The sequence below is a fragment of the Fukomys damarensis genome, unplaced genomic scaffold (genome assembly GCF_012274545.1).
Source record: "Fukomys damarensis isolate Sample0158 unplaced genomic scaffold, DMR_v1.0_HiC HiC_scaffold_25, whole genome shotgun sequence".
Taxonomy (NCBI): Eukaryota; Metazoa; Chordata; class Mammalia; order Rodentia; family Bathyergidae; genus Fukomys; species Fukomys damarensis.
In genome coordinates, this window is record NW_022900937.1 from 35,417,196 (window position 1) to 35,428,558 (window position 11,363).

Consider the following 11,363-nt stretch of genomic DNA (forward strand, 5'->3'; position numbering starts at 1 on the left):
GAAAAAGCTGGGAGGAGGACTAACGTGAACCCCAAAGCTGGGGAAATCTAGAAGCAAATGTCAAAGGTGAGAACCCAGGTTAAGAGAGGCAAGGGGCAGCAGGATATACCTTAGTGGTTTCGTCATCTGCCTTGCAAGCGCAAGGACCCAAGTTCAATCCCAGTACAATAGAAAGAAAGAAAGAGAGAGAGAGGTAAGGAGGGAGGGAGGGAGGGAAGGCAGGCAGGCAAGCAGAAAAGCAGGAATGCAAGAAAGAAGGCAAGGCAAATGGGTCATCACACTGCGGAGGGGCTGAGGGACCTGCATCTTCCTCTTGTTGGGACAGAGGCCTCAGGGGCCCTGGAAAGGAAGACCTCATCCGGGAGAAGGACCTGGCTTCCCTACGCAGGTCTTGGCCTGTGGATGTGTGACAAGCACATGGGCTGCAGCCCTGTCGGTGCTGGGATGGCTCCACTTCACCCTTGTGCTTGGGCAAAGTCCTCACTGGGTCCCAGTGCTGTGGACTCAGAGAGGAGCCCTGCCTGCTGGGTGTTTCCCTGTGATGAGGCCGAGGGCTGTGGTTCAGACCACAGCTGTCACGGCCCTGCATCACCATTTCCTTTGCTCCCCTCGGTCCCCCCGCAAGTATGGACTGAGACAGCTTGCCTCAGTGTCCACCAGGATTTCCAGGGGACAGGAGACACTGCTGGGCTGTCTGCCCTGCCTCTCCCCTCCTCCCACTGTTCCTGCTTGGCTACCTTTTTGAGGAACTGCCCATTACAGTGGCAGAGATCAGGGAGGGATCTGGCCTGTTACTAATGTCCCCGACCTCACCAAGGAAACTCAGGAACACAGGTAGCCTTCCTGAGATTCCCACCATTTAAAAAAATATTTTTAAAATTAGCATATGTTTGTGACACATAATGAAATACATTCATCATGGGGAATTTATACAGCACATTTTGATACTTTTAATTTCCCCTTTCCCATCCATTTCCTCCTATCTCCCTTTACTGTCCTGATACCATTTTTCAGTTGTCAATCAAAACTGTTCTCTCCATGTTCCCAGGAAAGGACACCACGACTATCCAGCTGTCCTTCACACCTAGAACCAGCAATGGAAGATGTCTACCCTGAAACAATGGGCTTGATTTGAACCAAGCAGCAGAATTGAATTTGGACCAATCAGTAGCTTGATTTGTGTTTAGACCAATCTGGACCAATAAGCAGGCTCTAATATGAACCAATCACAGGCTTGAATTCAGACCAATCAATGGGCTTGAAAATGGACCAATCACAGGCCTGCAGATGCTATAAAAGAGCACTCCTTTTCACTTTTGGAGCCGCTCTAGGATGGGTTCTCTTTGGGAAATGTTAGTCTCTGCTGTACCCTATACACCCAAGTGTTCTAGTGAGCCTGTAAATCTGCTTGTTTTGGGTATTATAGGTTCAGGAGGGCATTCTTACCCGGAGTGGTGCGGGCAGAGCAACTGCTTTACAAAAGTACTCCAAACACCAGGGGCTGCTGTCCCTGCAGAGTTCTGAAGACCCGAACCTGATGAGTGGTGCAGCAGCCTGCACAGCTGACTGCAGAGTCTGTCGTTAACTTGCGTCAACCTGTGCCAGAAGAACCCAGAGCTGTAACCCTAAAGGCAGCTTGAAGCAGAACTACGCTTTGCCAAGTCATGGTTCCCATAGGAATCGAACAAAAGAAACCTCAGGCTGAGGACAACACCATCATCTTTATTTACCTGTGTCTGACCTGGAGCAGATGACTACTTCTGCTTAATGTCTCAAAGTTCCCCATGTCGTGCTTGTATTCCTCAACTCCAATTCCTCTTCAGGCTCAGCTACATTAGCTGAGTATTGAGGACTTCCAGGGAGAATCCTGACTACAAAAACTGCCCCATTCTCTCACGAGTAAATGTCTCCACCCAGGTTTTCCGACTTCAGAAAGCAAGTTCTTCATATGCCTGATCTCTGAGGGCTCCCAGTTGCTGGTGCGGTAGACTAGATGGCCCCAGAGCCAACCTGGTCACTGCCAGTGCAATGACCTGGGGAACGTTGGATGAAGTGAGGAAGAGAAAGGTTTTGTCGAGTAATGGGGGGGTGCATTTTGGCTGACCTGAGCCCTGGGAGCAAAGACAGGGTGAGAGGGGCAGGGCCATGTCTGTTAGCCATCGTGTGAAATGTGGGGGCAGGAAAGGCGGGGATCTTGGCTATAAGCGGAGTCTGGACCCGAAGGAGGGTCAGGTGTAGTCAGCTGGCGCTGGCAGGAGAGCTGGTTACTGCTTTGCCTTCACCTAGCCCCATGTCTTCTTGGCAGGCTCTCTAAATGGTGGCTTCTGTGCCATCTGTGCACCTGCATGATCCTCGCACTGCTTTCCGTGGCTACCTGATACTGATGCAATTACAGCCCTTCAGCAAGACGCCTCAGGGATGGCAGATACTGACAGGTGAGTGGGTGCCTGCGGGAGCTGGCGGTGTCTGGGTTAGCAGTACGTGAGCAGTGGCGAGAGCTGGTGGCCGTGTCCCAGACCCACAGAGTTTAACAGTCCATGTAAATAAGAGAGACAGAGAAGAGGGGAACTGCTGAAGAGTGTACCATGTTTGGGAGTCAGGAAGTTTGTTTTCTAGCTGGAAGTGGTGTTTCACACCTCTAATCCCAGCATTCTAGGAGCCCGAGGCCAGAGAATTAGAAGATCATGCCCAGCCTGGATGATGCAGCATGACCCTGTCTCAAAATGTAACAGAGGCTGGGAATGTAGGAGAGAGAAAGCAAGTAAGGCCACGTCCATTCATTAGTCACGGGTGTCTGCACGGGGTTCGCTCCCCAACTACATATGAGGCAATGTTCACAGTCCCTCACTGTGGAAAGGTGGCTTAAGCAAATCCAGTTCATAATATGCCAACAGGATTTTCCATTCACTTCTGCATCTTTCTCTTTACAATGGAGGGAAACTGAGGTAAGATAAGTGATGATGATGTTTCCATGCTAAATCAGCACCCTACAATCCTCTGTAGGACACAAAACTTCCCCACAGAGGTCTTGAACCTGTGCGCACTTAATATCTTTCAGAAAACCTTAATAGATTTTCTTTCTCCATCTTCAGAAGGCATTATTTGTGACTGACAAATCGTGGGGAGTTTGCATTTGAATATACAATGGCTTTTCAGCAAAATGCCCGCTCCCTACACTAAGACACCAAGACACCAGCCTGTTTCCCCTCCACTGAATAGACTAGCACACAAGGTTCCCAGGAAGGACCAAGAGGATGATCAACATGCTGCAAGGAAATAATAAAAAATGCACCATATTCTGAGTTGCATTTGAAAGAGGGTTCAGGAGAAACTGATAAAATAGTGAAGCATCCTAGATTTTAAAATAAAACAAAGAAAGATAAACTCCAAACTAAATCTTTTGTTTGACAAAGACTACTTTCCTCTGACCTGTCCTGACCTGCCCGCCTACCTATCCTCCTCCGCCCAAATCCTGGAGGACTCCACATCCATCCCTTCTCTGTCTTTTTTTAGGGCTTCACTTCAAATTTTTTTCTTTTTTAGGAATCCTCATCCTTTTCCCATCTGGAAGCTCCCTTCCCTGACCCTACACTTTCCCTGTTTTCTCAGTCCTTTGGTTAACTAAGTTTAACTACTTTTAAATCTGCGTGGGGTCTTGATTCTTACCTTTCCTGTCTTTCTTCTGATTCTAGAGAGACGACCAAAAGACAGAAAACCCAAAAGCACTAAAGTCAGCAGAGGGGCCAGACATCTCAGAAAATGGGCTTCACCTGCTTTACAGAGAGCATCCCCTGGGCACCCTTCCTCCTTCTGACTGGATCCCCATCTAAATCATCAATGTGTGGAGGCACTTAGCCAGAAGGGAGAAACAGCCAAGAGGCAAGGAGACCCAAAGCGGCCTTTCCAAGATGGCGCCATGCCCTTCTCTCCTATTCACCAATTTTTGGGGCCAGTGAGCACCTCAACTGTTCAATATTGGGGCTGCAGATATAGCAGTGGAAGCCAGGGGCCTGTCTGAGGGAGGAGCCTGTGTGTAGGGGGATAGACAGAGGTGGTCCAAGGAGCCCAAGGGAAGCCTGGAGGGTGTGGCTGGGGGGCGTCCTCACCTGACAAGGGACTTCCATGCAGGAATACCCAGGCTTTCTAAGGCCCCAGGAATAGGGAGGGCTAAGAAGGAGGAGACTACAAAACTTGTAAATAGCCCAATTGCTCACCAACAGGAGGCTGAATAAAGAAGATGGGTTTTTCTATAGAATGGAGTACTACTCAGCCATAAAGAACAAGAAATTAGAGAGATTTATAGCAAAATGGGTGCACACTGAAGCCATACTCTTAAGTGAAATGAATAGGACACACATGTAAATAGCGAATAGTTTCTCTAGTGTGAAAAACTAAAAGTGTAAATAAGGTTTAAATTATATAATTGACGATATGAAATAGGAAAAAAGTCTGAAGGACTAGGAGATGTGGGAAGGTCAGGGAAAAGGAAAGAAGGAAACAGAAAAAATATGAGAAAAGGAAAAAAATGGAAACAAAGTCTTTGTAAATAAGGAAGGGTGCGGGGTGAAGGGAGGGCAGGGGTATGGGGAAAAATGAGAACCAAGACCTGTCATGTAAAGGTACAAGATCCCAATAATGAATGTAACTGCACTGTGTACCTAAAAAGAACCAATAAAAACAAAAAAAAAAAAACACAGGGCCTTGCTATGTTGCCAGGCTGAACTCACATTCCAATTGCCTTGGCTCAACCTAGAATTTGATACAAAAGAAAGATTTCAAAAATAAAGGTTTTGCTGGGTGTAGTGATACACATTAGTAATCCCAGCACTCTGGGAGGCTGAGGCAGGAGGACTGCCCAACCTCAGCAATTTAGCAAAGTGCTGTCTCACTTTAAAAGCTTTAGGGTTGATCTCCACTATAATCAATCAATCAATCAATCAATCAATCAAAAAAGCTTTTACAGAAAAACCCACAAAAAGCGTTACACAAGGGGGATAATGATTTTTTAGAACCAATAAACTTAATGGAAAAAAAAAAGAAGAAAAACTCCAAACTTAGCAAAAGTTCATCTAAAAGGCGGGGGGGTGGGCCTGGACACTGAGACAGGAAGAGGCAGGAGAGAGGTGTGGGCAAAAGGAGGGAGGAGCACCTTGCAGTGCCCCACCTGCGCTTTCCAACCCCACCCCTCCCCTTGAGGGCGCTGCCCTCTCCTTCCAGGGTTAGCAAAGCTCACATTTCAGCGTCATCATCATGAAGCCCTGAACGGAACCGACCAGATCACAGAGAGAAGGCACGACGCCTGCCCTGCACCTAACAAACGCCCCGGAAGTCATGCGGCAGTGGCGACCAGACTTCCGAGAGAGGCACTGTGTGTGCCCAGCTCACACCCATGGGGGCGCTACTTCGTGGAAATGTAGCAGGACGTTGTCCCATTGGGAATGGGACACAAGCACACAGGTCTTAAAACAAGCCGAGTGCCCGCTGACCAGCACAAGTCACTCCAGAAAGGTGCAGGGAAGACTGCGGAATGAAAAAATCAAGTACAGTGTGCGTCTGTCGGAGTGAAAACTCTGAGGGACACACTCAGGATATCTAGGGATCCATCAGTTTGACCAGGGCTCAGAAAGGAATGAGAAACATTTTTAAAGCATAGCAACTGGCAGTTGACAAGATGCCACCTCAGGCTGTGACAACAGGAAAGAACCCGATGGATTTCATTAAAATAGCCAGAAGGTTTGAATAATGTATGCCCCAAATTACCCCCACAGCCCCCAAACACTGGAAACATCATTGTCTTCATCAATTGGCTTAGACCATCACCTCAGTTAACAGGATAAGCGGGGATCCCTCAGCCAGCAACACATCCTGGATCTCTGAACAATATATTCACGCACTGCAAATGGAATTAATTCAAAATCTATTTTGTCTGGTCCCTACTAAATTAATGAGATTTTCATGCAGTGTATCAGGGTAACAGCTTCTCAGATGCTCGCGGCCCAAAGGGCTTCCACAGGAAAAGAGAAGAGACACCATATTGTGTACTTTTGTAAAATGTTTAACTTCCAGCCAGCTACACAGAGTTCCCAATGCCCTGCTGGGAACACTGTGAATTTGCTTGCCTGCAGTTTTTGCACTGTGGCTTTAAAGGTTCGCGTGGCCTCTTTTGTGATGAATCCTCACTCAGAGGAACTCGAATCCTGCACCTGGGCAGTGGTTAATTATACTTGGCTCAGGATGAGGTGTTTTCTCATTACTGTTCTTTAAGGCCCTGTTGTTATTTTACATGAAGGAGCCAAAAGGTAGAAGCTAGCCAATGTCTATTAAAAAGAGTGAATAAACAGATGTGGTCTATCCAAACAACGGGATAGCTCTCGACCTCAAAAAGGAAATCTTTTGTTTGTACATGTCTGCAGTGCATGCTTACCTTTGTTTTTTTGTTTTGCTTTTGGTACCGGGGATCGAAACTCAGTCCCTTACACTTGTGAGGCAGGCAGCAGCACCACTAAGCCAACCCTCCCCACTGCCGCCCACTTACATTTCTTGGGTGGACTTGGCACATGGACATAACATGTCTTAATTCTTATTTTCATTCCTTTTCCCTTTCCTCCTCTCTGTCCATCTCAACATCTCCTTCCCATTTGCAAAAGATCGGTCTCCTTACTTCCTACTGTCTGTCTTTTATTTTGCTCTTTATTTATACTTGGGGTTTCTCATATATGGGAAACCAGGTAATATTTGAGCTTGTGTGTCTGATGTATTTCACTTAACATTATAGTCACAAGGTGCATCCGTCTTCCTCCTAATGACTCAAGTTTATTCTTCTTTATGGCAGAGTAGCACTCCTCTGTTTGTAAACACCACATTTCCTTTATCCATTCATCTGTTGAGAGACATACGGGCTGCTTCCGAGATTTAGCTACTAGGAGCTGTGCTGTTATAACATGGGTATGCATGGATCACTGAGATATGACATCTTTAACTCTTTTGGGAAGATATTTAGAAGGGGACCGGCTGGGTTGGATGGAATTTCTCATTTTGGTTTTCTAGAAATCTCCATACAGTTTTCCACAGTGGTTGTACTAGTTTCTGTTTCCAGCAGCAGTATAGAAGCGTGCTTTGGAAAACTATGGTTGAACTTGCAAGCCATTATGTGGAGTGAAATAAGCCAGACATACACAAGAAGGTTCCTCCAGAGTAGCCAAGTTCAGAAACACAGAAAGCAGAAAGCTGACTGGAGAGGGCCAGGTGAGGAAGGTAGAGGTGTTTGTGAAGACGGAGATTCAGCCTTGCAGAATGGAAAGGGTACTGGGGTGGACTACACCTCACCCTACTGAACAGTATACTTGAGATAGGTGACATCCCCAGAAGGGGCCCAGCCGGCACTGGAGAGGGTAATGCAGGACCTGAGCCATGACACTCGGATGGGAGAAAGGTGACTGGGGAATCACAAGTGTCCAGTCTGCAGTGCTCAGAAGGCAAGGGCAGTTCAGGTGCGAGCATCAACTGAGAAGTGAACTGCAGCCAGAGAAAGCTCTGAGAAATGGCCCGACCACGGATCCCACAGCTTCAAATAGCACCCCATTTTCGCCACCACACACTGGAGAAGGTCTGTGAATTTTAGGATTGAAGCCATGGTCTCTGGAGGGAAAGAAAGAGAACCACAAACTTCCTTAGAAATGGAAGGGATACGGGCACCATTCCATCCAACCGGCTAACTTTTCAGGAAAGGAAATAGCCAGGAAAGGACAGCCGCAAAATCGTGGAGAAATGAAAGATGGTGTCCAGCCCCCTGTTCTGGGGCCCACACAGACTTCTGACTTCTGCATGGTTTGGAAAGTTTCTCCAGAAAGCCTGGAAGTTTGGTGAAGAGTAATGATGAAATGTAGGTATTTGAAGGAGGGATGGGAAGAACTCATCTTATTGCGTGGGCAATAAGAAAGAAATAGGGGCTGCAGTGAGGGCCACGTAGTCTTTCCTTTTTCGTGGGTTTACTTCCTCAGGAGGGAAGCGAGGCCTGGCTGATCCCACTGCCACTCTGCCCCACGGAGGTGTGGGGCCCAGGGGAAGGGGCGGAGGGCGCTGAGCCCATGGAGAGTCTAGGTTCCCATTCGTTCCCCCTCCCCATCCAGGAGGTGTGTCCCGACAGATGTGGAGAATGTTTATATTTCTTAAAGTGCATTACAGTAAAATACACGGTGCTGTGAGTCCCCCTCAGAATCCTCCTCTCCCTGTGATCACACTCGTCCTTTGACATTTAAATATTCCTCCTTTTTCTCCAAAATCGTGTTATCTGACCTTTCCACGAGTCCAGCAAAACTACAGGCTGATGGAGTGCAGCATAAGTACAGAGGATTCCTTCAGAGGGGCAGAAGGCAGAATCAAAGCCACTAGGGCCTAGGTAGACTATAAAATGACAAATGCCTAGGTCTGAGCACAAATGTTTCAGGCATGCGAGAGCAGCCAGGGAATCCTCTAGCAACTCTCAAAACAAACTCAGAAGGCAGGCGCCAGACTTCATGGGAGCGACAGAAAGCCAATCAGAAACTCTCGTTACAGATGTGGAAAATGAGGACAGGGCAGGATAAGAACTTTGCTAATTTCCCACCTGCTCTTGAAGGCAGAAGAAGTGAGGCTCCTGAAGATCTTCCTTATTTTATTTTTATTTTTATTTTTTCGCTCTTCTAACTGTGCTTCCAATCTCGGTGCAGCTCTTACAGTGCTGGTGTGGAAGCCGTGAGACCCTCGGAAGATTTCAAATCCCAGCCGAGTAGAATCAGGCTAGAGACAGAGGTCAGCCAGAGCCAGAGGGCCTGAGAGGAGGTCATTGTCTGGGACTTGGGGGTCGATGTTATTTGGTTCTTTTTTCTACTTTGGGTTTTTTTTTTTGTTTTTTTTTTTTGTGGTACTGGAGACTAAGCTCAAGGCCTTAACACTGAGCTGTGTCCCCAGTTCCTTTTTGATTTGTTTTTCTTTTGAAACAGTCTTGCTAAGTCACTAAGTTGCCCAGCAGGGATTTGAACTTGAGATCCTCCTGCCTCAGCTTCCCAGAGTACCAGGATCACAGGTGTGCACCATGGTGCCCAGCTCCCTTGCTGATGTTATCGAGTGCCCTTCCTGGAGGTGGGGGCTCCAGGTCTGCTGTGGACTGCACAGGGACATGGATGCTCCAGCCTCGGCCTGCTCGGCCCTGACCAGGTGTGACTCTGGCCCCATCCTTCCCCTCTGCTCTGTCCCTGGCTGGCCAGCATGATCTGGGGACTTGGAAGCAGGCCACACAGTGAGTAGGGTCCTCAGAGCAAGCTCATCAGAGGCTTCCTGCTTTGGTGGAGCCAGGTCTCTGAGTGTCCCAGCTGGGGCCACTTGGGACAGCTGTGCCTTCCAGGTTTAATCGTGGCTCATCCTGAAGCCAAACACGGGGAGTGCAAATGCGACCCTGTTGCACAGTGGTTCTATACACTGAGAACTACTGCAGGAGAAGACAGAGCCGTGAATGCCTCTCACATCTTCCCCGATTCTGGACACACTTGTCCCACCATCCTTGCCCTCTTCTGAAACAGCTCTGGAGTCCTCTTTTGTGAAAGTCTTTCTTATTTGTGATCAAAAATATGGCAGAGGCTGCTGCTGAGTGCCATCCATCCAACAGAAAGGCAGCTGGTAAGAACAGGATGCTGTGTCTTCATCCGCCTTAGTCACCATCTGGCACCGTGTGACTCCCGGCTCCTCCCCAAAGTCACAGTGACCAGGACAGAGAGACGTTTTGGATCCATTCAGGACATTGAGGCAGCCAGGACAGCGCAGCTAAAGACCCTCAGGAAAGAGGACCCCAGAGCTGTGCAGGAAGTGGTGAGGAGACGGGAGGAGGGTGGTCACAGTGAGGGGTGGATTCTGAGGGGGACTCACAGCACCGTGTATTTTACTGTAATGCACTTTAAGAAATATAAACATTCTCCACATCTGTCAGGACACACCTCCTGGATGGGGAGGGGGAATGAATGGGAACCTAGACTCTCCATGGGCTCAGCGCCCTCCGCCCCTTCCCCTGGGCCCCACACCTCCGTGGGGCAGATTGGCAGTGGGATCAGCCAGGCCTCACTTCCCTCCTGAGGAAGTAAACCCACGAAAAAGGAAAGACACCGTGGCCCTCGCTGCAGCCCCCATATCTTATCGCCCACGCAATAAGATGAGTTCTTCCCATCCCTCCTCACCCAGAGACACCAGTCAGATATGGCCCTCTCCCCACGCTGATTCCCAGGACGTGCCCATTCACATTTAGATGGACAGCTCAGTCCTTTTGCTAAGGTGCCCGTCACTAAGTGACAACTTCCAGGACTGCGGTGCATTCCTTACCACAAGTTAGGAGGCAGTGATCACTGGGAAGTGCAGGACAGTAGCCAACATGTGATGTTTCCGAGTCTGACCTTATCAGTCCAGGGCACAGAAGAGGTTTGAGTCCATCCAGCAAAGTACTCAGTGAGAAGTCTGCACCTCTAGGGCTGCAAACTCCAGAGTGGAACACTGGCCGGGCCAGAAAGCGTGGGTGGGAATGGAGGCAGGAAATCCAGGATTTGGGAAATACACGGACTTGAACTCAAGCCAGGTTCTGCCATTCTTAAGGCACACACTCTCAAGATTGTCCATGATTAGCTATGCACAGGTGTGTGTGTGTGTGTGTGTGTGTGTGTGCACGCCCATAATCCCGGGACTTTGGAAGCTGAAACAGGAAGATCACAAGTTCGAGGCCATCCTGGCACCTTAATGAGACCTATGTCAAAAAATGTTTTTAAAAGAAGAGACAAGCTGGGAATATAGCTCAGTGTGAAAGCTATAGGTTCAATCATCAGTACCAGAAGGGAAAAAAAAAGAGATTATGCACGATTTTACATAGAAAACAGGGATAGTAACATGTACCTTGCACAGTTGTTGGATATAAGTGTGCAAAGTATCAGACTGTTTGTCTGGCAGATAGTAGCTGTCCGGTGAGCGAACAGTAGCTATCATTAATGTGTTAGCATTCCTACCTGTTAGGGGTACTGCTGAATATTTATTAAACCAAAAATGTCTTACTTCAGTTGGTCAGTACTTAGTGCTTGCATGTGCCAAATATTTTATTACATCTTCAGAAGACTTCAAGTGCAAAATACAGCTCGGATATCAAATAAGCTTCACAAGACAGAAGAAAAGTAATGGGTATTTTAACCCTAAAATAATCTCAGATGGAACATGAAATAAAATTAAGAGAAGAAAGCACAAGCTAGAAGAAAAATAGCAGATTATGAAAATGTTCTTACAGCTGGGAGAACTTTCTCAACAAAGCAGGCAAACCAGAAGCCATTGAGGAAATGATGAATGCATTTCAGTACATA

General features: G+C 47.8%; 1 long non-coding RNA gene across 1 annotated transcript; it reads left to right on the forward strand.

Annotated features, from left to right (window-relative positions):
- Positions 1–1,848: 1,848 nt before the first annotated feature.
- On the forward strand, positions 1,849–3,785 carry LOC104861295. Its single transcript, XR_779965.2, has 3 exons — positions 1,849–1,899; positions 2,306–2,435; positions 3,693–3,785. It is a non-coding gene; the product is annotated as an uncharacterized LOC104861295 (long non-coding RNA).
- Positions 3,786–11,363: the final 7,578 nt, after the last annotated feature.